The sequence below is a fragment of the Chrysemys picta genome, chromosome 8, assembly GCF_011386835.1.
Source record: "Chrysemys picta bellii isolate R12L10 chromosome 8, ASM1138683v2, whole genome shotgun sequence".
In the NCBI taxonomy this organism is placed as follows: domain Eukaryota; kingdom Metazoa; phylum Chordata; order Testudines; family Emydidae; genus Chrysemys; species Chrysemys picta.
The window spans coordinates 53965182-53992325 of record NC_088798.1 but is presented as its reverse complement, the minus strand read 5'-3'; the positions used below and the strand labels follow the sequence as shown (position 1 = coordinate 53992325).

At 42.5% G+C, this 27144-nt stretch overlaps 1 protein-coding gene across 9 annotated transcripts in view; it reads left to right on the top strand.

The window, feature by feature from the left end:
* Positions 1 to 1385: 1385 nt before the first annotated feature.
* Positions 1386 to 27144, top strand: part of C8H1orf21 (chromosome 8 C1orf21 homolog) — a 241691-nt gene continuing 215932 nt past the window's right edge. For 8 of the 9 annotated variants that reach the window (XR_006174694.2, XM_042851283.2, XM_065555654.1 and 5 more), the window contains exon 1: positions 1448 to 1610. The gene's annotated coding sequence lies outside the window, so the exon portion shown is untranslated. Of the gene's footprint in view, positions 1611 to 27144 lie in introns of all 9 variants that reach the window. The other variant, XM_005290719.4, reaches the window with a different exon arrangement.

The window sequence follows — 27144 nt, the reverse complement described above, 5'->3', positions numbered from 1 at the left end:
TAAAAGCACTGAGAATTATTAATAGTAATTCACTGCTGATCATTTTAGTAGCAACATCCAACTGATGTTCTCCTTCCTCTAATTTCGGTATTATCCAGTTCCAAAGGCTAAGCAGCATTATTTGTCCATTATTGCAATGTTTATATTTCATGATCACCTAGACCCTTTCCAACAGAGATCAAGGCCTCAGTGTGCTAGGCAACTGGTTCTCAACCAGGGGTACATGTACTCCTGGGGGTACGCAGATGTCTTCCATGGGGTACATCAGTTCATCTAGATATTTGTCTAGTTTTACAACAGGCTACATAAAAAGCACTAGCCAACTCAGTACAAACTAAAATTTCATACAATGACTTGTTTATACTGCTCTATATACTATGTATGTAATGTACATGTAAGTATGATATTTATATTTCAATCAATTTATTGTATAATTATATGGTAAAAATGAGAAAATAAGCAATTTTTCAATAGTAGTCTGCTGTGACACTTTTGTATTTTTATGTCTTATTTTGTAAGCAAGTCATTTTAAAGTGAGTTGAAACTTCAGATATGCAAGACAAATCAGACTCCTGAAAGGGGTACAGCAGTCTAGACAGGTGGAAAGCCACTGCGTTAGGCACTGTACATATTTATAATCAGAGAGGCCCTCCCTTGAAAAGTTTACAGTGGAAGGACACGAAACAGACAAAGGGTGGGAAGGAAACCCAAGGCACAGAGAGATGAAGTGACTTGCCCAAGATCACCCAGCAAAGCAGGGAATAAATCCCCAGTTTCAGTGGCGTTGGAACAATTCTTATAGTGGGGGGCTGAAAGCCATTGAACAAAACTGTAAACCCATTATCTGATAGAAACCACTTAAAGTCAGGGGGTGCTACTGCACTCCCAGCACCCCTCGTTCCAGCACCCAATCTCCTGAGTCCTACTTCAGTGCCTTAGTCACTAGACCGCACTGCCTTTCAGATAGTTTCATCTCTTTGCAGCCGGTTTAAAGCCTGGCGCTCACCGTACACTTTCCAGAGTCCCTTCTAGTTTTAAACACCCCAGACACTGGGGCTCCTTCCATTTCCCTTGGGAGATCATGCCACAGCCTCGTCGGGACGTTCTTCTGGAGCGTTCTCTGCCTTTGTTCCTAGTTCATCCCATTTCCCCTAGTGCTACCCCAGGGCACAGCCAGGGTCGGGGGCACGAGGAGATATTGGGCGGGAAAGGAGGGAGCCAGGGAGAGGAAAGGAGGCAGAGGGGCAGCAAGCAAGAGAAGAAGGGCGGAGACAGCACATTTCCCCTCGTTTCGCTCTCCCCCCCTCCTTCAGCCAGGCCTCTTCCTGCCCCTTCCCTCTCCCTCCATCCCTGTCTCTTAATTCCCTCTCTCTCCCCGCCCCTGCCTGACCGGGCGGAGCGCGCCCTCTCCGTCCCTCCCCTTCCCCGCTCGGTCCCTCCCTCTGCTACCCGGAGAGGCCGCTCTGCTGCCGCCGCCGGGAGCGCCCCACGGAGCCGTCTCACGGAGTTGTAGCTGCTCGTCTCCCGGCCCGGCCCTCCCGCCGCCCTGGGACTGGGGGACCTGCCCCAGCCGACCCGGCAGGAGGCGGAGGGGCTCGGCGGCCCCTGAGGTGAGTGTTGCCCCGTCTCCCCGCTTCCCTGCGTCGGGAGCTAGTTGCGGCGAAGCCTCCCCCGGGGGCCTGGTGGGGAGGCCTGCACGGTGGGGAGCGGGGAGGCGCTGGAGCGGGTGCCGAGCTGCTGGGGAAGGGGGCAGAGATGCTGCCTCCGCCGCCTCCTGCAGCCCCTCGGAGGCCTGGCTATCGCATTTGCCGCTGCCCTTTGCGAGCTGAAGCGGTGGAACCCGCCCACCTCCCCAAGCCGAGTTTCGAGGGCGATTCCGCTCCCTGCAGCCGCCTGTGGGTGTAGGAGCTGGGGGATCCCCCTTTGCCTTATCCTCCCCCCAAAGGCTGACCTATTATGTGCTCATTCCTGTGCCTCTGAGATTCCTCTTCCCCCCATGTATTATTCATATCCCTGCTAGGTAGGCTGGCTGGAACAGATTTCATTCCTCCTCTGCAGTTTGCAAAGTGCCCCTGCTCCAAAGAGAGGATTCAGGGGTTTGGATGTTCCTCTCCTCTGCATTTTGCTGGTTTTGTGTCCGTTTTTAACCTAGATTGCTTTACAACCCATTCTTAAAGGAGCTGGCCATAGCATGTGTAGCTGAAATGGACATTAATATGTAAAGTAAGACACTAATGTTCTGTGGATTGTTCTCAGATCACAGGAGTTAGACAGTATAAATAATTGGCTGGAGATTTCTTATCCTCATAAGGAATGGATGTCCAGGAGAGGCCCTCCATAACGATTTAAAAAAATATATCATTTTTAGTGTTTAACAGAAAATGCATTGCAACATCCAACGGCTGTAATGCAACCAGCACTTACACCATCACTGACTTAACTGTAGATGTCAGACTGTGCTTACCCTGATGTGATGTCAGACTCCTAATATACATTGCAATGGTCAGTTTAGCGCTGGCTAACGATTCTGGAGACAGTTTTCTGTTGATTTGTAGAGGGGAATCAACATGGACAGAAGTAATGCAGCCTCCCCTTTATTCCCCCCCTTAGAGTTGGTTCTGCTGTAGAGGCAGAGAAGGCAGTTCCCTTGGGGGCAACAAAATATTAGGGGCAGCAGAATAATCAGTAACTATCTACAAGGGTGACTGCAGGCTGGTAGGAGTGGATATTTTCCAGTTTGCCTGGGGCAGAGCTAGAGTGGCCACCTTTCCTTTGGAGCTCCAACAATACTTAAACGGATCACCTCTACAGGTTAGAGCAGTAGTTCTCAACTCATGGGCTGCTTGTGGCCCAATCAGCATACAGCTGTGGCCCGTGTGACATCCTCCGGGCCATACAGGTAGTAAATATATTATGTGGATGTAGCCCACATAACACACAGAGCGCTGCATATGTGGCCCACAATGGTAAATAGGTTGTAAACCACTGGGTTGGAGGGTAGTTTGCTTATGTCTGTCCAGTCCTTTGCTTCTTTGCTGAGGCTGCCAGTAAAAGTGTCAGTCATGATGATGACTTTTGTTATGTGAATGTTTGTGCATTAGAAACTAGACTGAGGCAAACAGCTGTTTTTGTATAGGCCCCTAGTAATGACTCTTGGCTTCTACTGACCGGGATGTGGACTGGTGAACTAGGGGTAACTAGAAGCCCAGAGCACTATAGCCTTGTTATTGCACTTTCTTATGTTAGGGGATCCCAAATTATGTTTGTTGCGTTTGGTTTTGGTGTTTATTTTAATTAATACTTCATTATGATATTAAAAAAAACCTTTTCACTGTTCTGCCATTGATTGAACAGCATTTAAACATAGAGTATATCTTGGGAGGTATTTACTGTGTCTGTTTATTTCCAAAAGGCACAGACATGGATGAAAAGTGTCAGAAATGGCAGTCATGCTCATTCTGGGGTGGGAAAGCCAAAGGAATTTTGCATTGGTATAAAGCTGTAATTTACACCTGTGATGTCAAACACGTGAATGATATATTTTTAGCTAACATGATGTGTAAATTATGGTTTTTGTTTTTATATGTGCAATTGTTTATTTTGAAAATCCTTGTTGTATCATAGAATATTAGAATATTAGGGTTGGAAGGGACCTCAGGAGGTCATCTAGTCCAACCCCCTGCTCAAAGCAGGACCAATCCCCAGACAGATTTTTGCCCCAAATGGCCCCCTCAAGGATTGAACTCACAACCCTGGGTTTAGCAGGCCAATGCTCAAACCGTATAGTTGACTTAATATTATAGTTGGAACAAGATACAACAGGATGTGCTTTTATTATGCAATAATGTTCAGTGGTTGAAAACATTCTGCTTTATCTTGTGCCTGACAGCGTACACTGGGTGTGAGGTTATTACACAGCATCTGCACACCGTGTCATGTTTTGTACAGTACATAATTATGAAAGCATTTACCTTGTGCTAAAATTTTGCTTTTGTTCTGCATAATATCATTATGTGTTGCATACTGAATTTAAAAGAATTATGTTACTAAAAGTCAGCAACTTCTATATATCTTTCCTGGAGAGAGAGAGTAGCTTAGTTGTTCAAGTCTAATGTAGTTTGTTGTGCAATCACACTAACAAAGTTGACATGATTGTTCAACTTTAGGTAAACAAATTCAGTATAACACAATAGATTAGAATTAATATTAATACAGTTGAGGTGTGTGCTGTACTTTATTGTTGAAAATACTTTACAAAAACATGTTTAAAAGGACATTGTTGCATATTCAAGATCATATTTAGAACAAACTTCTATGCCTTTATCATTCTGTAGTATTACTGATTATATGTATTCCAATAGCACCAACAATGTGTTGGTACCGTCCATACTCACAGGTAGAGTTAGTGCCTGCTCCAAAGGCCCTAACCATGTAAGCTATTGCATGTGAGCAGATCCCTGAAATTGTGTGGAGTCTGATTGACTTGAGTGGGGCTCCATGTGGGCACATACTGATCACAGTGCAGGATCAGGGCCTAAGAAGACAAGCAACATACAATCAAAGGTGTGATTTTGTTTAAAATTAATATACATCAGCTGTACTTGGCAACCGCTCAACATTATGAATTGGCCAGTTTCTTGTAGTTGTCACAGAAGAAGTGTCGTTGGAGGAGCTATTTAAATGAGTGGTCTTATGGATCAGTTCAGGGAAGAAGGTCCATGCCTGGGAGCAGGGTGAAAGAAGATGTGACGATGGCTGTGGGAGAAGTAGACAGTCAAACCTGGCATTATTGGTGGAGCAGAGTTTGAGAATTGATAAGAGATAAGAAGGGAAGAACAGAATTGTGAAAGGCCTGCAAGGTGGTACCAAGAAACTTGAATTTAATGTAATGGAAAAGAGGGGAGCTATAATTATTATTTAGTATGAATTATCTTATGGGCATTACAGTAGTTTGGTGCAATGAATGTCTTTTTTCCCCCTGTGTTTGTACAGTGTCTAGCACAGTGGAGTCATGATCCATGACTGTGGCTTCTAGATGCTAAGTAACATCCAGTTGGGTTTGGGGGCCCTGTTGTGTTAGGTGCTGTACAAATTTAAAGGTAAACATAGTCCTTGTTCCAAAGATCTTATAATGTAAGAATGCAAGAACTCTTATTATCCTATGTGATGGTGTCATTTCTTTTTCACGGAGAATGGGATGATTTTATTGTTGCCAATGCAAGTTATAGTTTCATTTTGATTTTCATCTTGACATGGGGCCCAGTCTGCTCCCATTGAAGTTAATGGGAGTTTGGCCATTGACTTTGGTGGAGGTAGAATAGAGCCCATGTTGTCACTGTCTCCATGCCCCTGAACATCCTTTATCATAAATTAATGGAACAGCATTAAGTTTTGAACATAAACCCACCAAAGCAACTATGCACCCAAACAAGGCTGAACCCTTATTCTTCCCTGGTTGTGTCTCATCTATGCAGCATGTGTGGTCCTACATAAATGGGTGCCACAATATTAATGCAAATATATTATAGTATTATTGGGTTGTCATGTGTGCAGTTAAGGTTATGTGGTGTACCAGGTGCCCTTTATAAATAGATTGCAATATAGATGAGGACTGTCTGGGTTAGGGGATATTGTCCCGTGATGTAGGGCCCTCTGAGAGGGGACAATGTGTAGTGCAATACCAAAGCCCTGTAATACAGTTGTAATTTTAAAAGCAAATTTTCTTGCAGGTGTGGATCTGTGTCAACTGTATTATACTAACATAGTATTTTCTTGTTTTGCTGTCTTAAAAATATGTGGTACAACCTCATCTGCTGTACAAAACTCTGTCTTTCTAGTTTAAGTGCATGTCACTGTGGTATCTGAGGGCTGGGAGAATACTTTCCCTCTTATCTCTGTACAGAGCAGTAATATGATCGGTAGTACAATACTTAGTGATATATCTCGGACAGAAAATTACAAGCCTTAGCGTTTATGTAAAAAAGCTAACTTAGTCACTTTGATATACAGTACTTGTACTACAGTATTTTCTTCACTACACTTACAATCAAATACCAAAGATACACTCAATTATAGGCATTATACATGGCTTATTTTATTCAGTGAAAAGATACAAATGCTAAAAATAAAGGCATGAGTTTTCTGCAGCAACATGTTTCTCCTGTACATAGATTTCAGTGGGTTTTTACCCAAAACCAGAGTACGCAAGAACTGCTGTATGCCAAAGAGGGACTTGACCAGTTTTTGTTTGAAGTTTCTCCCAAGGTACATTTTAGTAAGATATCTGCTGTAACATCTTGAGGGATGTATGTCTGAGGAGGGTGGGGAATGGAATTGAAAAGTTGCATTAAGGAGCTTTGTGAACCAGAGAATCAAATAAGGAGAGCATCCTTCAAATAAAACCAACAGCATGGTGCCTGAAATTATTCTTTGGCTTAGGTTTCAACTTAATGTTCAAATCATACTGAGAAGATGTGTATCTTACCAAGTTTCATTTTTACATTCCTCTGAAAACAATTCCTTGGAATTGTGGTTTGAAGAATTTCCACTGAAGAGGTTTCCCTGTCGATGATCGAGGAGTACTGTGCGAGTCTTAGTGGTCACTTGGGTGACCGAGATTGTTTAAATTAGACTTCGGAATTGGTGGCAACTGCAGTAGTTGTATAGCGTGACTTAACACCCCTTCCCCCGAAACTTCATAATGACTGTGCTTTAAAGTACCGCTGCTTCCCAAATGTGTGTGGCAATTCCTTAAAATTACATTTAAAGTGAGAGGCATTTTCCAGGCTTGGGCAAGCATATTCTACTTTGTTATTAAAGTAGGGAAGCTTAATTAATGATGCTAGATGAAACAATGATACATAAACATGGTTAAAATCTAATGGATTCCAGTAAAACAGAATAATAGTCCAACAGCATCTGTTATCTCATGTGTGCATAGTGTAGTTTTTCTTAAGGAAAAGTAATTCTGGAATAAAGATAAGATGCTACAAAATAGTTTCACCTGAATATTGATGGCCTGATGAGGAGGCAGCATGGTCCAGTGGATGAGGCAATGGAGTAGAAGTAAGGAGATGTGGGTTCTAATCCCATTTTGGTGACTGATCTGCTATGTGACCTTAGACAAGTCACTGCACCCCTCTGTGCCTCTGTTTCTCCTCCCACCCTTGTCTCCCTTGTCTGTTTCAATTGTAAGCTCTTTGTGGCAGGGATTATCTCCTACTATGTGTTCTGTACAGTACCTAGCACAATGGGGCCCTGTTCTTGGTGGGGGACTCCAGGTTCTCCTGCAAAACAAATAATATATTTGAAAAAGTCCTCAGAGAGCATAGAAGATATCAGGACCTCTGTGTAAGCTTACTGTGAGCAGTCTTAGGTTTGGCTGCCGCCTATCATTTATTCCACCAATTACAAGAAGTAATAAAAAATTCCAGGATTGAGGTGTAGAGCGCTGAGGTTTATGAAGTATATATTTAATGGGCAAAATGCTGCAGGATTTGTACATACAAGTGGGCACTTTCCCAAAAGAGTGTGTTAGGAGCCAGAACCACTTTGGTACTAACCAGCATTTTAGCTCTTTAACATATCTGTGAACATGACATAAATAACATAGCCTCATTCACTCAATTCCAGTAAATGAAGCATAACTATATTCCAACTATGCATCAGAATATAAAAATATTCTGGACAACTTATGCTGTATAAATAAATGGAAAAATTTACCCAAATTTTCCAAATTTGTGCACTGAACATCAGTGGGGAGAGCCTTAACTCGTGGACTTTCGTTCTTGGGTTTCTACCCCGGCCTCCTTCCAAGTCCCTTACAATAAAATGAAAACAATTTTTGAGTTCTTAGTAGTGATGCATGTTTGGCAAACAGGCCTCTGAATTTTAGACTTGCTCACTAATCAGGATTTGGGGGGTATGCACAATTAAGGACTCTGGGTAGTGCGATTGTTTTAGCAAAGAAGAGATAGAGGAAAGAACAGAGCATCCTTCCTGACTTTCTCATGGGAGCAACAGCCTTTGCAGTGATTGCAGTGCTTCTAGATGGTATGTGAAAGTTGATGTGTAGCCAGTGGGGATTTGGGCCTGTCATAGTTCACTCTTCTATAATAAGAATTTCTTTTAACTGCTATGAACAGCTAGAAAAAGTTCTAAATATCAGATACTGACTTTTTGGATACCTCTACCTATAAAAGTAATGCAGAAAATGCAGATGAGCGAAATTTGCGTAAAATAAGACAAATGTAAATGTCCTGTGGGTTTGCTGAACAGCCACTCCATCCTTGATATCCATTAGGGGAACAAGCTAGGCTTCTTCTCCTTTCTGATGATACCCCAGTAGGATCTGGTGTTCACCTGCCTGTTAGTGTAAATACAGGTGCTGTGCAGCATTGATGTACCAGCAAAGTTTGCCATGGCTCAGTCTTACGTTGAAAGTAGATTTGGGTGTATCTCCTTCACTTAGTGGACATCTTCAATTCCATGGAGTCCTGTGAAGTAGGAATGGACAGGGACCCTTAGTTTGTGTTGTGGTATTGAGTGGAAACAAATGGCTCAGGAGAGCTCTCAGTGCTATTCTTGAGGGCGGTGTTCTTTCTTCTCCATTGACACTGCTCTTGGTAGATGGGCACAACTCAGTAGCTGAGGTCTGGTGGATATTGGAGATTCATCAGAGTCTGGCATCCATAATAGCAGCTGGGACCAGCTTTCCTTATGTGATTCTTTATTTTTGTGGCAGTCTCAAATGGCAAATTGGAGCTACTGAATCTTCCAAAAGAGATTATGTTGAGAAGATGAAGCGCAGGGCCTTCCTTGTTCAGGCATGAAGCTCTATGGCATTCTCATCCCCTCAATTATCATGAAAGTACATTAAGATGTATTCTTTAGTGGTAGGCTCAGGACTTGTCTGAGTTTTAGGGTTTTTTTGTATTAGCTGCATTATATTTTTCCTTCAGGCTTTGTTTCCACTCTGGGATCTAACTGTGCATGTTGCCTGTTTCTTACAACATATATTTTTAGTTTATTGCATAGCCTCTGGGTGTGGGTACCTATAAATCAAAGTTGACTCTAGTGCTACTGAAACCAACCTGAAAATCTCCCAATGAACAAGTAGTTCAAAAGCATTGTTTTTCCAGTATTCAAAAAACCTAATAGTTCAAACTGCATCCCCTCTGTCTCTGTTGTGTCGAAAGAGAGATCTTCAAGATGAAAAGCTCTTCCTGATTTTTGGGTGCTTCCCATCTTTCTCTTTGTGTTTCAAATTCTTTAGGGGATAAACTAAGTAATCCTCAAATTGATGTTTGGGGAGTTTTCCTTTCTTACCCTAATTAAAATGGTTTACTTGGAATGATGTTTGTGATAGTCCTTCCCTGTTCCCCCACCCCATCCTGGAGGCTGCAGATTCCTGCCTCAAATCATCATGTTTCATTCTGCAGAAATATCCTCAGAAAGCTTTTAAAAGCGAAACAGCCAGTCTGAGTGTTCTGGAACAGCTTGCTCTAGCAGAGGACCATGATACAGCACTGGATGAAGATGTCAGCAACAGGGAGTGACTCTGTCGCAACTAACGCAAACAGACATACTCTGTCAGTGTCACAGAGCAGTGAAGATTGACTCATGACTGATGGGTAGATTATTATTTTTTTTCTCAATGACAGAAGCTGACTTTGGTGTGTACTTCCTGTAATGGTAACATTTTACAGACTCAAAACACTGTCACAAGGGTGTGTGCTGCCCATAGAGGGTAATATTCCTCAAGTTTAAAAACAGCAAGAACTTTAATGCACAATTAAGGTTGAGAATGTATTCCTCTCCTGTGAAGTTAAATTCACTTGCATGCACATCTGTGAATTTAGGCTGGGGTTTTCAAAATTGCCTCAGGGAATTAAGCCCCCAATCTCAATTGACTTGCAATGGAATTTGGTCACCTAGCTTTCCTAAGCCCCTTTGGAAATCCCAGCCTTCATCACTTAAATGTAAGGAAGTTCTCAATTATGGTTCCAAACCCAGTCTTGATATAGTGTCAAGTATCAGAGGGTAGCCGTGGTAGTCTGTATCCACAAAAACAGCAAGGAGTCCGGTGGCAATCTGTTAGTCTTTAAGGTGCCACCAGACTCCTTGTTAGCCTTGATATAGGCTCTGTGCCCCTGCTGATCCTCAACAGGTGATCAGAGACCCCAGGGTAATTTAAATATCTAGATAGAACATATAGGCTACGGACTTGTGTGTGTATGTGGCTAGTGGGAAGAAAGGAAGTTGTAACTATAAAGGGAGTTGGGAGGCTAGGAGCTTGTCACTAGGTACAGGGAGTGGGTGAGTCAAGATAGTTTGGCACCAGGGCAGAGAGGCTTAGATATTTGTTGCTGGTGTGATTAAAAAGTTGAAGGGCAGATGACTGCGGAAGTGGGCTGCACATCTTATTCTGTGGATGGTTTCACAAAGCAGGAAACTGACTGTTCAGCAGTGGTCCAGGGTGAGGTTGACTTTCCAAGGTTTACATCTTGCCTAGCCTTATTCCGTAGAATGCGGCTAGTTATCGATATTATTTCACTTTGCTTATGGGTAACTGTTGAGAGTATTGTGGAATCACTCCTTACAACAATTGATGAGGTTCACAGTTTCTCAGGAGGTGGCTTGTGATGTTAAATTTCTACAATTTGTAAAGGATCTTGAGTTTAAGGTAACACAGATAACAATGCTTTCCAATGATTAATGGACATAATGTGTGTTGTGGTCCATTAGGAGTGGGTGTTGGTGCACAGTGATTCTACTAGCTGCAAATCACTAGCTTCTGTAGAAGTCAGAAAACATTGCACAGGCTATGTAACTCTTGTAGTTAAATAGATTCATCAGTTAATCAAATAATTCAAAGGACAGTTACACTTAGCATAGTTCAGGAACATACACAAGCTCTTATTCAGAGTAAATAAAATATGTCAGCCATGAATGCAACTGTAGGATTTGGCTCAGACCTTATTGTGGATCTCAGGCACAGCTCTGGGCAAGAAATAGAATGTGCACTGTACCACCCAGGAATAACAACAGGAGGCATGATGATTCAGAGACACTCCTCCAATTTCCTTTTTGCTTCTGGGAGCTAGTAATTTACTCCTGGTCTGTAGTAGCAGTAAATTATTACCTATGCCATGCTGGCTCATCTGCTCTGACCAATGTAGCTAAAGGAGTGGAACTAAGGCTTTGCCCATTCTCTGCCCCTCCTGGATGACTCCTCGCCCACCTGCTCTATGAAGGGAGTAAACAGGTGAATAGCCCGGCTCACTCCTGTGTGCCTTGACCTCAAACCAGGTGGTTCATGAAAGGCTATAAGAGAGGATCCTCAGTCCTTTGTCCAGGCCAAGGCACAAAGCTCTTGTTGAGTCAGTGGGCGTTTTGCCTTAGCAAGGTTTGCAGAATTCGGCCCTTAGTGTCTAACGTAGCCTTGGATCATTTTGGGAGACAATAAATTCATAGGTTGATAATCTAGAGAAATGATTGCTTACAGTCTATTTGTTCAGCTTGGAGACTAGGGAGAAGGAACTCTGGGCTCCCCATGATTATTGAAGGTTAATTGGAGAATGGCAGATATTTGTTGTACAAATGTGTTCTCTCCTCTCCTTCTTTTCCTCTCTCTGTAAAAAGGTGTAGGTATATTATAGGGCACAAATGGGAATTAGCAGTCTGTCTTGACCCTGCAAACACATGTGCTACTCCTGAGGGTATTTTGTGCCAAAAAATTAAAAATTTTGCAAATTTTATTTGTCAAATAAATGTGGAGACTCCAGCATGGCATTGGGGAGCACAGGCCACTGGCTGCACAGAGGTGGGAGATCACTCTGCAGCTCCCCCCGGGACATGGACTCAGCAGTGAGGCTGCACCCAACCCTGAGATAGTGCAAGGACTGGGTTTGCCCCAGAAACACCCCAGGGTCCTTCCCCTCTGTGCCAGGTGTGGGCAGGCAGGCTCAGCCCAGCAGGATCCAAGTATGGAGGGGGGGATCCAGGTGTGGGTTGAGAGGGTTCTGTGTGGGGCAATCTGGGTGCGGGCAGCTCAGTGACGAATCCAGGTGCGAGGGGATCTGGATGCACAAGGGTTTGTTGGGGGCGGGGGGGTTTCTGGGTGCAACGGTAATGGGACTCTGCAGGGGGGTCCAGGTGAAGGTGGTTGGAGCTCAGCAAGGAGGTGAGGTGTCTGTGTGTGTGGGGGGGGGGGTAGAGCTTGGCAGGTGGGTCTGGGTGTGGAGGGTTCAGTAGGAGGAATCCTGATGCTGGTGGGGATCCAGGTGCAGTTGGTTGGAGCTCGGTGAGGTGGGGAGCTGGCTGCGGGTGACTCATCAGGGTGGTCCAGGTGCAGGGGAGTGGGGTTTGGAAGGGGGAGTTCTGGATGCTGGGGGGGAAGGGGGAGGCTCGGTGGGAAAGTCTGGGTATGAGGAGGTCTGGATGCACGGGGGCTGGGCGGATGGGGGAGCATCTCCCTGTATAGTGATCCCTCCCCCTGCAGCTGAGGGGCAATGGGTGCAGGAAGTGGGGGGAGGGGTGGAATTTGCAGATCTTCCTGCAGCCTGGGGAGAAATCTGGGGGTGGGTCTGACCTGGCCTTACATGCTGTGCAGGGGGAGAGGAAGTCCCATTCTGCCAAGCCCAGCTGGGACTAGTAGCTGAGCCAGTGCAGAGTAGGAGCCACCAGCTGTGTCTTCCCCAGTTCCTGCCCCACAGTGATTTACCTCTCTGCCAGCTGCCTTGGGCACCCAAAACATACTGCTGGGGCGGGGAGGGGAATGTCGCATGACCACTCTTGTGGCTTCCCTTTGCTTCCCTGTCAGAAAATCATTTTTCTGCGGGGAAGCAAAGAAATCTGCGGGGGACATAAATTCTGAGCATGTGCAGTGGCGCAGAATTCCCCCTGGAATAACAATGTGCTTAAAATTAAGCATATGTATGTTTACAAAATTGGGGCCCTAACAGGTGCAGTTTTTCTTCCATTGTACCACCATTTTCAATTATGGCAGTCACTGCTGTGATAGAGGAGAATAATTTCTCCCTTTGTTGCTGTAGAATTCCCATTACAGTAGTGTTGATGGGAATTATATGAATGGGTTGTAGTGGAGAATAACCCCCCACCCGGAGCTGCTGTTAAGACTGGCCTAGAATAATGATATATTTGTGCACAAAAGGATATATTTGTGTCCCCATATTTATTCCTTAATCTAAATGGAGCAGAAATGGGGGGGGGGGGGGGTTATTGGTGGGGGTGGGGGTGGCGAGGTGCCTCCCTCCCCTAGTGGTGTTTCAATCAAAACAGCCAAAGGAAAGCTTATTGGCAATGATTAGATTGTATCCCAGTTCCTGCAAGAAGAGGGAGACACACAATATGGTCACTTACAAAAAAAGGATAGTTCCTCTCCCATGCACTAAAGCTTAGGGGAGGATAAGACAGGGCTGGAGATTGCAGGCAGGCAAATCAGGTTCACCAGGGGAGGAATACGAGACTATCAAAGGGAGACAGAAGAATGTTTTGTAAGGAGGAGGACCAGGCTAGTCATTACCAAGCTAGGGATTTCTGGCATCGTAAGACCAGTTCTGTTTTGGTTTCACTAGTGCACTATGAACACACTGAGGACTAAAAAGCCTTAGGATAGAACACAGAAGACCTGAAAGTCTTGGTTTTCTTTTGATGGTTCTACCTGATGAATTACTCTGCCCTGCTTATGTTTCAGTTTACTAATTCTCTTAGAGTTGATTGCCAACCCATTCGCTTTTTAGCCTGTGCAGCTGCTTATCCTTTCCCCCACTTGCTCTGTAATCTCTCAGTTCCTCCTCTTTCTCCCCTCTGCGACCGCTAGACTCTCATGAAGTTGCCTAAAGAAAGTTTTGTACTGCTTGAAAAGCCTGAGGGTAGTTGGTTAAAGTGGGTGTGAGTATGCTGCTTGGTGCCAACAGAGTCAAAGGCTAGAAGTTATAATGGGTGTCGATAACATATCTTAAAGCTGCAAACAGAGCTGGGATGGAGTGGATGCTTCTTTCATACTCTCTGGGGGACTATAGTCTCAGAGTCAAGGAAAAAAGTGCAGTAGTTTCTGGAAGGGGCATGTGGGCCTTTGTGCATCATAAGGTTGTGCCACTGATTTTGTGCCTCTAAATGAGTGCGAAGTAAGAGTGGATGGAAAACAGAGAAGGGGAATTACCTTCACCCTTGAAGTAGTATAAAGTGTTAGGGCTCCTTCAGGTCACATTACAGGTTACTGACAGAAATTTAGACACTCCTGGCAGTTGGCCAATAAGTTCAGTAAATTTGACTGGTGAGGTGCTCAGCAAAGATGAAGTAGGTTAAAGTTGGAGGTAAAAAAGGAATATGGCGGCCGTCTAGGGTTCTACATTTTCCGTCTCTTCCCTTACTTACTGTTACGTAATCTCCAGTTATGCTGCATGCAGCTATCTTTAACAGTCCTTCTGTTGTTTATCCTGTACACTAACCGACGTGTTAGATCTGTACCAGAAATACTAAAGAGGAATACAATTTTACAAAGTGAATTTGGAGGGGAAGGGAGGAGAAAGTAGAGGAGGAAGAGCAAGCAAAAAAGGAAAAGGAAATGAGGTAAGACTGAAATAGCCTAGAAGCATATGGTAGGGAGGGAAATAATAGAAGGAAAAACACGATACTTACAAATATAACAGAAATCTTTTGGAAAACAATAAGAAAGATATTGTAAAAATCATTCTACTGTAAAAACATTGTTCTGGTCATCCATTTAAAAATAACTTTTACAGAGCAGTGTGACTGGTTGGTGAACATAGAAGAGCAAATCTAGAATGGTCTCTAGCAGTACACCTAGTTGAAAATTTTTGAATGGAAACTTGGAAAATGGCCTTTTTAAAATTTTTGCAAAAAATATAGACTCTTTTAATAGAATTCTATTTAATAGAATACAATGTAAATGTATATAGACATTTTTTGTCACCCCAAAACCAGTGTTTTGATAAGTGAAAAAGTTTGTTTTACCAAAATTGGGTTTTGAATAAAGAGCCTGTCACAGTTTTGATAATGTTTTAGATGTTCATGACAAAAATGCTAAAATATTTTGCACTTTTTTTTTTTTTTTTTTTTGAAAAACAGGCCAATTTAGAAACTTTTGGGGGGGAAAAAAGTCAGAATTTTCCATAGAATGAGTTTTTCATTTTTTGGCCAGCTCTAGCTTGTTGAAAGAAGTTCTGAGAAGAAAGCAATTTTGAATTGAAGGATAGTATTAATTTAGTTTTCTGTCCAGTTCTGGACCCCCATTTTAACCTAAGCTGCCTGGGTTTTTTACAGTGATGATGTCAAGGCTTTCTAAACTCCTTTGTCAGAATAAACCCTGGCAGCATAATTCTGCTGCAGCAGCAAATCTGCTTTCATTTAAAATGTGTCCAAATTTTGGAAGAATGTTCTGTGACTCCTTCCCTTCCCCCCCAACCCTAACCTATTTCGCTGAATAATTTATGTTTGTGTGGTCACAGTGTAGTAAGTATAAATACCTAAAATGCAGCCCCAGGACCCAGTGTGTCTGGTGGAGCTTACTAATAATGTTGCTCACAGCCACTCTGTCCCTGTCATGGCCTGGTGAAGACAAAGCTGATTGATCCCAGGTTTTTATTGTTAATAACCACAAACAAGCAAATTCCTGTTAATTTGTCTTGGATACAGTATTATGGGCATGTTAATCTAGTTTTATGTAAACAAACTATGTAATTATCAGTGCAAATTTGGTTCTACCTTCTGTGTTCCTGTGTTTGAATGGATACCTTGGAGCCAGATTCTGGTGCTGCTGAAGTCAATGGGAGCTTTGTCATTGAGATTAGTAGGCCTGGGATATGACATCCTTATGTTAAAATTATTGTTTTTCCAAATTGCCTTTAGAGTAACCCTAATTGTATATTAAAAGGGGTACTTGAGGGATTTACCATAGCTTTAAAAGCCTTTTTTTAAAAAAAACCTGTTCTTTAACAATACCTTAGAGGGGGGAAAATATGTTTCTTTACCAAAAATACTTCCCCTCAGTCTTGTGGGCATGCTGTGTAGGTGTTCATATGCTCGCTTCCGCGTGGGTTGTGGCACCTGACATAATGGCTCCAGACCTGCTGTCATACCCATACCTTATTCCACAGTATGGACAGGAGCCCACACCATTTGGATTAGCGAGGGAGGGGAATTGATACGTTTCCCTGCTGCCCCATGGGAGAAGGGATTCAGAGCAGTGGTTGGGGACGGTAAGCCAGCAGGGTGCTCAGCAGAACAAAAGGTTGTGGGCATCAGGCCTCCTGAGAAGCATTCTCCCAGCACTATCATGTAGACCAGAACTGCCAACTATTCCTCCACCCTTGAGCAAGGATTGATGATGGAGCAGCTACAGCCAAACATCTCTACTAAATCTCTACCAAACTAGCCCCAGAGGTTGGCAGTGTGCAAAGGGATTTGAGAGGCAGGTTGCAGTGTAGTAAGGCAGAGGGTGGGTGTAGCTGGTTGGGGGCTTATAAAATGAGAACAAGAGAAGGTATCGGGTTAGCTGTCCGTCAGCAGTAAAGTGTTAAACAGTTGATAGGTAAGGGGTGCTCTGAGGTGGTGAACGAATAGGTGAGGTCTAAAGAGAAAATGTGGTGTCAAAAAACAAAACTAGAAAATACTTATAACAAAAATGAAAGGATAAGGTTTGTATATTGGCAGACAGGTGTGGCTTACATGGATTTCACAAGACTTAGTTAAGAATTAATTTAAAGGTGGGGGAGGAAAGGCAGATATTTAAAATAATAAAGATAAAATGCTTCCTTCTTTTCCTGGAGCTCTCTGGGTGAGGAACTTGATTTACTCTGTCTGTAAAGCACTTAGCATATTTTTGGCGCTATATAAATTCTACTAATAATACTAATTATATTAGGGCTATCCACTGGCCTTTGCCCTTTTTTTTCTTTCCAAAAGAGAGCATCAAAGTAGCAGTCTGCCCAGAGGGCAGATCTCATACCCAATTAATGGGCAATATGATTGACTTTGAACCAGGAAGAAGAGAAGGAAAATCGAAAACTCAGTGTAGGACAGAGGTTTTCCACAATCCCTATAGGTTAAGAATCAAAATTTAGAAGATTGTAAATGTTCCAACTGTGAACTGCAGTGTTTTTGTTCAACATGTTATCCTATTGATTCTTGTTCTGTCTACTTTTCAAGTCTCTGAAACATTAATATTCCATTTATATCATGCTGGAGGTGTGTTTCCTCTCTGTTCTCTTGTCTTCATTCTTCATTTGTTTTCTCTCTCTTCTTCTGTCTGGTATTCTTCCCTTAGATGCTCAGATTATTGTTATTTTACCATAGTGCCTGCCTGCTATGTGTGGATAGACACTTTCCAAATGCTCATGGAAGATGGTTTCCTGCTCCAAGAAGATTGCAATCTAAAGACAGGCAAGTAGACGGGTTAGGACGAGTGGAACAGGAACAAGAGGCAAATTGTATGCGATGCAAATACAAGTCAACTTTATACACTACAAGCAGTTTGGCAGAAATGAGTCTTTAAGAGGGACTTAAATGTGGAGTGGGTAGGGGCTTTGGGGATCAGCTTAGAAATGTTGAACTATGATTAGGGGGCTGTGTGAAAGAAGGCCTGCAGGTGATACAACAGTGATGAATGTGATATAATACCTTCAGACCTGATCCTGTGAACGCTTTACATGTGAGTAACTTTACTGTCATGATTTCAGTGGAGCTACTTGTGAGTAAAGTTACTGATGTGTATGTTAGCAGTATTGGTAACTTGCAGCCTGTCTTGGCACATTTGACTGGAGCAGTATCTGAAATACTGTCAGGGCACCAAAGAACAGGAGCTGTCTTGCAGGTCAGGCAGCTGTAGTGCAGGCAAGGCACTGTGCCTGCTGTAATAGGGCTCGGTACCCTAGACTGTTGTCGAAGCACTTAGAAAATTTTTTTTTGAAAGAGGTATATGTGTCTGTGTGAAATATACATACAGAAGTAGCCAATGCAAGAGGAAAAAAGGTGTAACGTTTTGGATCTGTGAACTTGAGAGTGTAATTTTAAAAGTACTGTTAAATCTAAAGTGCAACAAAATGCAAGAAAACAGTTTTTTTCGATATATCCATATGGCACACCATGCTGAATATTAAACTAAGAATGTTTGTTACATATAAAAACCTTCTTAGATTATCTTCCTTATGGCTCAGAATGCATAACTTTCTATATGATGAGACTTGTTATCCCTTGGCCTTCCCATTACTTTCCCTGGATTCTCGGCCCCCATCCCCAATCCCTCTCTGTATTATTAATTATATTACAGTAGTGCATGGAAACCCCAACAGAGATCCTAACTCCATTGTGTTAGGCACTCTACCAGTGCCTAGTAAGAAACAATTCCTGCTCTAAAGAGTTTACAATCTAAATAGACAACACAAACAAAGAGTGTGTGTGGGGAGAGAGGCGCAGAAATGCCAAGGTCTCAAAGTAGATCAATGTCTGAGCTGGGAATAGAACCCAGGTCTCCTGATTTGCAGCCCCACTAGGTCCATGCTGCCTTGATGTTCTCTGTTGTCTAATTTAAGGCCAAATCGTAATTGCCATACTCATGCAAATAGGACCATTGATTAAAATAGCAATACTCACATGAGCAAAGCCCTTAGTCCATAATTCTGCAAGTTGTTCTGCATGGTTGGGCACCCATTAAAGTCAATGTGATGCGATTGAGAAAAAGGCCAGTGCAATCCTAGGATGCATCAGGCGAGATATTTCCAGTAGAGCTAGGGAAGCGTTATTACCATTATACAAGGCACTGGGAGACCAGTGGGCACAGGATCTGCCTTCATGGCGTAATCTGCCTTTAACAAATTAAAGGATGAGGACCTCAGACCACAAACTCTTTGAGATGGGGGTCTTCTCTTCATTTATGCATTTGTCTGTCCATTGCCAGGTGTGCTAATGGAGTAATAAATAATATTGATAAAGGAAAATAAGAAGGGCACTGGCAGGTTAAAAATTGCATCTTTAAAAAAATAGTTTTCCTTCCCAGCAGAGAACAACACAGAATTGGGAGTCAAGAGACCCAGGTGGTATTCCCAGCTCTACCATTGACATGCTGTGTCACTTAACTTCTCTGCACTTGATTTCCCAGTCTGTGAAATGGCATTAATAATGCATATCTACCTCGTAGACTTGCAGTCTTTAAGGCCAAAAGGGACTATCATCTAGACCAGTGGTTCCCAAACTTGTTCTGCCACTTGTGCAGGGAAAGCCCCTGGTGGGCCAGGCCAGTTTGTTTACCTGCCGCGTCCGCGGGTTCGGACAATTGCGGCTCCCACTGGCCGCGGTTCGCTGCTCCAGGCCAATGGCAGCTGCTGGAAGTGGTGCGGCCCGAGGGACGTACTGGCCGCCGCTTCCAGCAGCTCCCATCGGCCTGGAGCAGCGAACCGTGGCCAGTGGGAGCCATGATCGGCTGAACCTGTGGACACGGCAGATAAACAAACCGGCCCGGCCCGCCAGAGGCTTTCCCTGCACAAGCGGCGGAACAAGTTTGGGAACCACTGGTCTAGACTGACCTCCTGCACATTGAAGGCCACAGAACCTCACCTACCCACTCCTGTAATAGGCCCATAATCTGTGGCTGAGTTACTGAAGTTGATTTGTGGACTTAAAATTGCAGAGAATCCACCATTTACTCTAGTTCAAAGCAGCAAGTGATCAACAGAGGAAAGCAGCCTGTCCTGCCCGCCCTCCCTTCAGGGCTCTGCCAGTCTGACCTGGGGAAGATTCTTTTCCAACCCTAAATGTGGCCGTCAGTTAGATCTTGAGCATGTGGATGAGACCCACTCGTCAGACAGCTGGGAAAGAATTCTCTATAATAACTCAGAGCCCTCCCCCTCTAGTGTCACATCTGTGACAGTTGGAGATATTTGCTCATAGCAGTTGTGGATGGGCCATATGCCATTGTAGGCAATCTCATCATACTACCCCCCTCCATAAACTTATCAAGCAAGTTTTAAGTTAGGTTTTTTGCTTCTACTACTTCCCGCGGAAGGGTGTTTCAGAACTTCACTCCTCTGAGGGTTAGTAACCTTTGTCTAATTTCAAGCCTTAACTTATTGATGGCCAATATATATCCATTTGTTTTGTGCCGACATTGGCCATTAATGTAAATAACTTCTCTCCCTTCCTGGTGGTTATCCATCTGATGTTTTTATAGAGAGCAATCATCTCTCTCCTTATCCTTTTGTTTTGTTAGACTAAACAAGCCAAGCTCCTTAACTCTCCTCTCATAGGGTAGATTCTCCATTCCTCTGATCATCCTAGTAGCTGTTCTTTCTACCTATTCCAATTTGAATTCATCTTCCTTAAACATGGGAGACCAGAATTGCACACAGTATTCCAGATGAGGTCTCACCAGTGCCTTTTATAATGGTTATAACACTTCCCTATTTCTACTGGAAATACCTCTCCTGATGTGTCCTAGAATTGCATTAGCCTTTTTTCTTGACTGCATCACCTTGGCGGTTCATAGTCATTCTGAGATTTACCAATGTGCCCAGGTCTTGCTCCTTCTGTGTTGCTTCCACTGATACATCCCCAGCTTAGAGCAAAAATTCTTGTTGTTAGTCCCTAAATGCATGAACTTGCATTATTAGATTTCATCCCATTTCTATTACTCCTGTTTTTAAGGTTACCCAAATCTTCTTGTATGATATTCTGGTCCCCCTTTGTATGGACCTCCCAACTTTGTGTCATCTGCAGGTTTTATTAGCACGCTCTCCCTTTTTGTGCCAAGGTCATTAATGAAAAAAGATTGGTCCCAGTAACATGCTTTGAGATCTACAGGAGAAAGTGTGAAGTATTATTATTTTCTGTTTTTTTTATATATCTATATAGATATATAAAAACAGAAAATAATAATACTTATTATTATATATAATAATATATATATACACACACTAGAATGCTGCATAGGTTTTGCCTCTCTTTTAAAACTTCTTATGGTATTTTTCAGTGTGCCAGTTTCATGAATGCAAAGGGTGTGTTTATATACTTGCAGTCTCAAAAGGACAGGCACATTTTAGTCCTCAAGATGTTGACTATATCCCTTTTAAAATGAATCCTGGGCTGTGTACGTTTGTCTGTTCCTTGGATGTTAGTATTCAGCTAACATGGCACATGAATGCTTGCTAGAGTGAAATGTCATTGTCATGTTTATACATTTAACACTTCGTTTTATTCAACATTTATTTATTTATTTGGAAAGTTTGTAACTTTTCTTCATGCTTAAAACAGTCTAAAATAAAATCTACAGTAAAAACTAAGGGTAAAATAAGGTTATACATTATTTTCTGAAGATTGCAAATAACTTTTTTCAGATTTCCTGCCCCTCCACCATTCCCCATAAAATGCAGACAGATGCTTCCACTGCCCCCCTGGCCTGCCCAAGTTTCATTTTCATGCCAAAAGGATACTTTATTCTTCCCTCCTTATCACAGTACTGTACAGTATAAATTTCAAGCCTTTTAAACATAAACGGCTGGTAATATGGGAAACCAGCTAATCCTGCTGAAATGGACTGGAGTTAGCATGTTTATCATTGCCTTCTACTAAATAGAACAATTACACACCTGCTTATTGTACGTGAATGTCACCCTCTTATGGGTATGCATCCGAAGAAGTGGGCTGTAGTCCACGAAAGCTTATGCTCTAATAAATTTGTTAGTCTCTAAGGTGCCACAAGTACTCCTACCCTCTTATGGCTTTCACTAAGTTTTAATACTACCACAGCCACTGCAGCTTCCCTTTCAGCTTATGTGACAGAGTCATGTTTTGGAGCTGAAGGTTTTAGGTTCTGTCCCTTATGCTCATGTGTGTCTGAGTTGGCATTACTATAGTGCTTGAATAGAATTGTAGATTTTTAATGAATCTGCAGTTTTATATGCACTTTCCGGATAGTTTCATATTGACTCCATGTTCCATAAGTTAAGGAAACTGACTTTGGGGATTTGAATTAAATCTTTGTAGTAAAAAATACATAATAAAAGATAAATACAAATATAAGATAAGTTGAGGTGATAAAAATTCACACAGAGGAAAGTTATATTTTAATAATGACCATATTTGGGAAATTGTAATGGAAATATACAGTAATTTTTATCAACATACAAAAAGACAGTGTCACATGTATCTTCAGTATGGATATGCAATATGTAAACAATAATACAATCATATAAAAATGAGTGGTATACCACCATCTTTCCACTCCCATGAATATCAGGCCACCTTAATTTAGGTGCTTACCCATGGATACACAAGTGTCAATTTTTTGGCCTGTATTCCTGTTGAGACATCAGTAAATATTTGGCACATCCTCTACTGACTGCTGCTGTAGTTCGTTTTGCATCTATTATTTACAAAGCTGTGTCACTTTTACTCATGATGCTGTTGCACAAAGATATACCTTGGCTTTAAATAAAAATGAAACTAATTGAAAGCATCTACAAGAGTTTTCGGGACCAGCTGCCAGATTTCCTCTGCCCTTCCTCACGCCTCTTGCTACAAATGCTGAATAGCTTTCAATCAAAATAAATGAGGCAAAGGGTGGAAGGAAAAAAAATAGAAGTATTTAACCCCTTTTTACAGTTCAGGAAATGAAGATTGAACGACCTGCCCTAGATCACATGGTCAGAGCCAAAAATTGAAAGCAAGTCTGCTGAGTTCCAGTGTAGTGTCTTAATCACAGTACCATCCTTCTTTTCTAGAATTATCCTTTTCTTTCACTGAGGAGATAACCTGCATGTAGGTTGACCTCCTAAACCAACAATCTGAGAGAAAGATCAGAAATGCAACATCCTCCTTCCGAGAATTCAGCCCATTCACACAAGTAGTAGTGGTCACCGAAGTATCAGTGGCAGTTAGGGCTACTAACTCTGACCCCTACTTTTCTGGATGCCAAAAGAAAATAGAGAACATTGACACCTCATGGTACCTTCTGCTTTTATCATTTTGAGTTAGTAACAGGTTCATATGCCAATTAAATTGGATTGAAATGATTACTGGTGCATCTTGAAAAAAACAAAAGCAAAAATGTGTGCACCTGAACTACTTCAAAAATATGTGAGAGAAGCAGATGGACAAGGTACATGTCCGATCACGACCATCCTGGGCACAAGGCTTTGTCTTTATCTCTACTGGCCTCATTATTTTTGGAATGGGTACTAAACATCTGCTTCTTGCTCACTTAAAAACAAAGGACGGTGGAGGTTCTCAGTGTGCTAATTGGCTTTTAGTGAAATCAAAGCAACAGTGGAAAGCCTGCTGCCAAGGCTTTAAAAATAGACAAATTTTAAAATTCAAAACCACTCTAAACTTAGCAACCTGTATCTAGTTAGACAGCATTTTATGTAGGGGCTGGAGTGATCTGTGGAAATGAATAATAGTAATGTCAACATCTCCATCTGTGCGCTCCCACTTTCTCATGTAATTTGAATTTCTGAAGGTCTTTTTGGTTGTGTTTTAGTGGCAGTAATTGTCTCATTTTAGTGGGTATCCATTTCTGTTTCTCTTGTTTGTCTGCATCGGTGCGAAGGGGTGGGGGCGGAGGCGGGAGAGAGACTTGAGATAAAATGAAAGGGCAAACTTTGGTTAAACCATAAGTACTTTAACATTTTATGATTTATTTCCTTGTCTAAGAAAATAGCTATTTAATTTATATGGGATTAGGATTTGCTAGGTCTAGCAAGATACCAGAACAAGGAACCAAAGAATGTTAAGCACTACATAGCATTTTATGAGAGTTTATTTTGTTGTTTCAACAGTGAGTCATCTCCATTACGATGTATCCATCTGTCTCCTGACTCTGTATCTGTACATGGAAAAAATCTGATCAGATAGGCTGAGACTTCAAAGCCAGTTACGAGAATTGTGTGCCCAATTCCCATGAATTTTAATGGGAATTGGGCATCTAAGTTCCTTAGGTAGCTTTGAAACTCTCATTGTAGCACTTGGAGAGTTTTTTAAACTCTATTGTTTATGGCAAATTGAAGTTTGCTCCTTTTCTGTTCCAATTCCACATTGCATGTCTTATTTAAAGAGGAAAAACACAGCTTATTGATTCTCCCCCCCCTCCTGTCTAGTGTCATTCTGTCATCCATTTCACCAAAGACTGTTGACAGGGTCATTAATGCAGAACTTAGGAGCAGTTGTTGTTAGAACTTCAGCTTTTGCTTTTTGATGTATTTAGGTTTAATGGCTGCCTGATCTGAAATTTAAAGGTCAGACTTTTAGTACATCTGTTAAATATTTTGCTTTCTGAAATAAGCATTCTGAAATGGCTCCATCTTCCTTTTCCCCTCACTCCAACCCTTCATCCCCAGAAGATAGTGACAGGTACAAAATCAAGGAATGGGAATAACCGAAGAGTGTTTGTAATTTAGAAGTGGTGGGTGGGTGATGACAGAAAAGAAACATTTATCTGATTGAAGTATTGCTTGCTGTAAAATAAGTCAGAGGTGAATGAGGCTGAAACCAGTACTGACATACTTTTTCTTTCGTAAGTATTCTCTCTGTTTATGATTTCTGTCTAGAACCTGTTTTCAGAGCCCATAAACCATAATACATTAGAGTAGAAAGAGCACTAGGACTGATGAGTTTGCAAATTGTATAGGCATGATGAGAACAATGAAATTATTAAATAGACTTCTCTAGGAAATGGAGGATGGCAACCCCTTTAAGTTTTATAAGTATTACAAAAGACTGGACAAAACAGTGGCAAATGTGCTCTATGGAACCATTCTGCATTGCATGGTCTAGGCCACGGGTCGGCAACATTCGGCACGTGGCTCGCCAGGGTAAGTACCCTGGCGGGCTGGGCCAGTTTTATTTATCTGCTGATGTGGCAGGTTTGGCCGATCGCGGCCCCCACTGGCCACGGTTCGCCATCCTGAGCCAATGGGGGCGGCGAGAAGCGGCACGGGCGAGGGATGTGCTGGCCGCGGCTTCTCGCCGCCCCCATTGGCCCAGGACGGCGAACCGCGGCCAGTGGGGGCCACGATCGGCCGAACCTGCCGTGTCAGCAGGTAAATAAAACTGGCCTGGCCCACCAGGGTGCCGAACATTGCCGACCCCTAGTCTAGGCTAATGATTTAATAGATTGTGAAAATATCTGAATTGTGTATATTAAAAAAAAAAATGATGATCAGGATCATTAAAGCTTCCCAAAAGTTTCATGGAAGGAATATTTTCATACAAGATGTACTTCTTCAGATGAAAACTTCCTCTCTCTTTCCCCACAAAGATTTTTCTGGATACTTCGCAGGTTGAAGGAGCAGTCTTTCTGCATACTTTTTATAATCAGTATTGCTGGAAAAATGTAGCTGTGTACAGAAATATGGACAAAGGTTAGCCAAATGTGGATTTGGGGAGAAAATGGCATTGAATTACTGCCTTCTTGATTTTACAAGCCTCAGCATGGGTTTTATATCCTATGCTACCTAATTCATCAACATACTAATGCCCTTCCTCCCTGTGTGTGCATTGCAGCCAACACAGCTCTATTTCATGACACTGTAGCATAGCATTGACTCAACACGGTCTGTAACTCCTTCTGCAATAGATCATTTGCTGTTGATACAGTGTTTTGTTCTTAAAAGTTGGGTCAAAGGGCATCCTCTGGCTCTTCATGCTCAGAGAAAACCCAGTTTAAATTCTTCAAGTGACTAAACTACTTGGGCATATGTTCACTCACCACCACCGTACTGTGTGGGTTCATTAAAGGGAGAGTCGGCCAAAGAAGGCAGATGAGGAAGATGCTGCATATTATCAGTGCTTGTTGAGACTCTTGGGGAACTGAAACAATAGATGGCTTTATAATCTGGCTTCACATTTCCACTAAAAGAAAATGTGGGCAGGGAAAAAGTCAGTTGTGAAGGTGTCTGTCTGTTGGTTTTTGCATCTGAAGGAGTGGGTTTTTTACCCACGAAAGCTTATGCCCAAATAAATCTATTAGCCTTTAAGGTGCCACCAGACTCCTCGTTGTTTTCATGGGAAGAGAGTGCAATAAGGGAATCCCTCCATGTAAAGGAAGTTTCCTAGTAATGCTGCCAAGGTAAGCTGACAGCTGTAGGCCTATTCAGTGTTTGAGAATTAGCATCACTAATGTGGTTAGCCTTTTTGGTTTGTTTCCAGCACAGGAGAGCCCCATGAAAACATGAGTACCTGTGTTGTGGAAGCCTGAGAATTCAGAAATCATTTAGGGAATAATAGGCTATGGTGCTCCCATGATTTGTGTGCCAAAAAAGCATAGAGACTTACTACAAAGCCTCAGAATTGTGTGCTCAAGCTCAGCTGGTTACAAACCTTCAAAATTCTACTCACAAACTGAAACCACTACTTGGTATATTTCTGTTCTAACTTGCAACAGGAGACTGGTACCGATCTGCTAAACACCTACAAACTGATACATAGAGTGTCGTCTGAAGGAAGATTCAGGGTAAAGCACAAATTCTACGTATATTGCCTTGGAAAAGCAATATAGGTGCCCAATCCTGCAAACACTTCTGGCTGTTGTGCTTGCTAGAGTGTAGTTTCATTGAAGTAAACGGGAGTATTCACATTAGTAAGTCCGTTCATTATCTGGTAAAGCTTGCAGGACTGAGCCCTAGGTTTCAACAACAAAACTGATTCTTCTCAGAAATCTACACCATAGTTTGAAAAAGTATAACTATTTAATTGGATAGCTAAGCATATATAGGATCCATGTGAAAATGGAGTGAGTATATACATTCTAGGAGGAAAGCCAAAGAGTTCAGAAAAGCTTTTTTCACATTTCTGTGGTCCAGAGAGGTAATTATGGCATGGGGATGGGAGACCCACTCTCCCTCACAACCCTGTCCCTTTCAGTCTGAGGGGACAGTGATGCCTTTATTCCTACACCACCTTCTCTTCTCTCCCCTTGCAACTTTCATCATGTTCTGGAGAGGAGGTATGAGAGGCAGTAGAGGGGGTTAGAGAAAAGTGAGTGCTGTAAGTTGAAGGCAGCTGCAACACATCCTCTTATCACTAAGGATGTCCTGCCTCTGGTCTGGAAGCAGCTGAGTCCCTTCTCTTTACCTTCCCCACCACTGTGTCCACAGATTTGTGTGAAAGAAT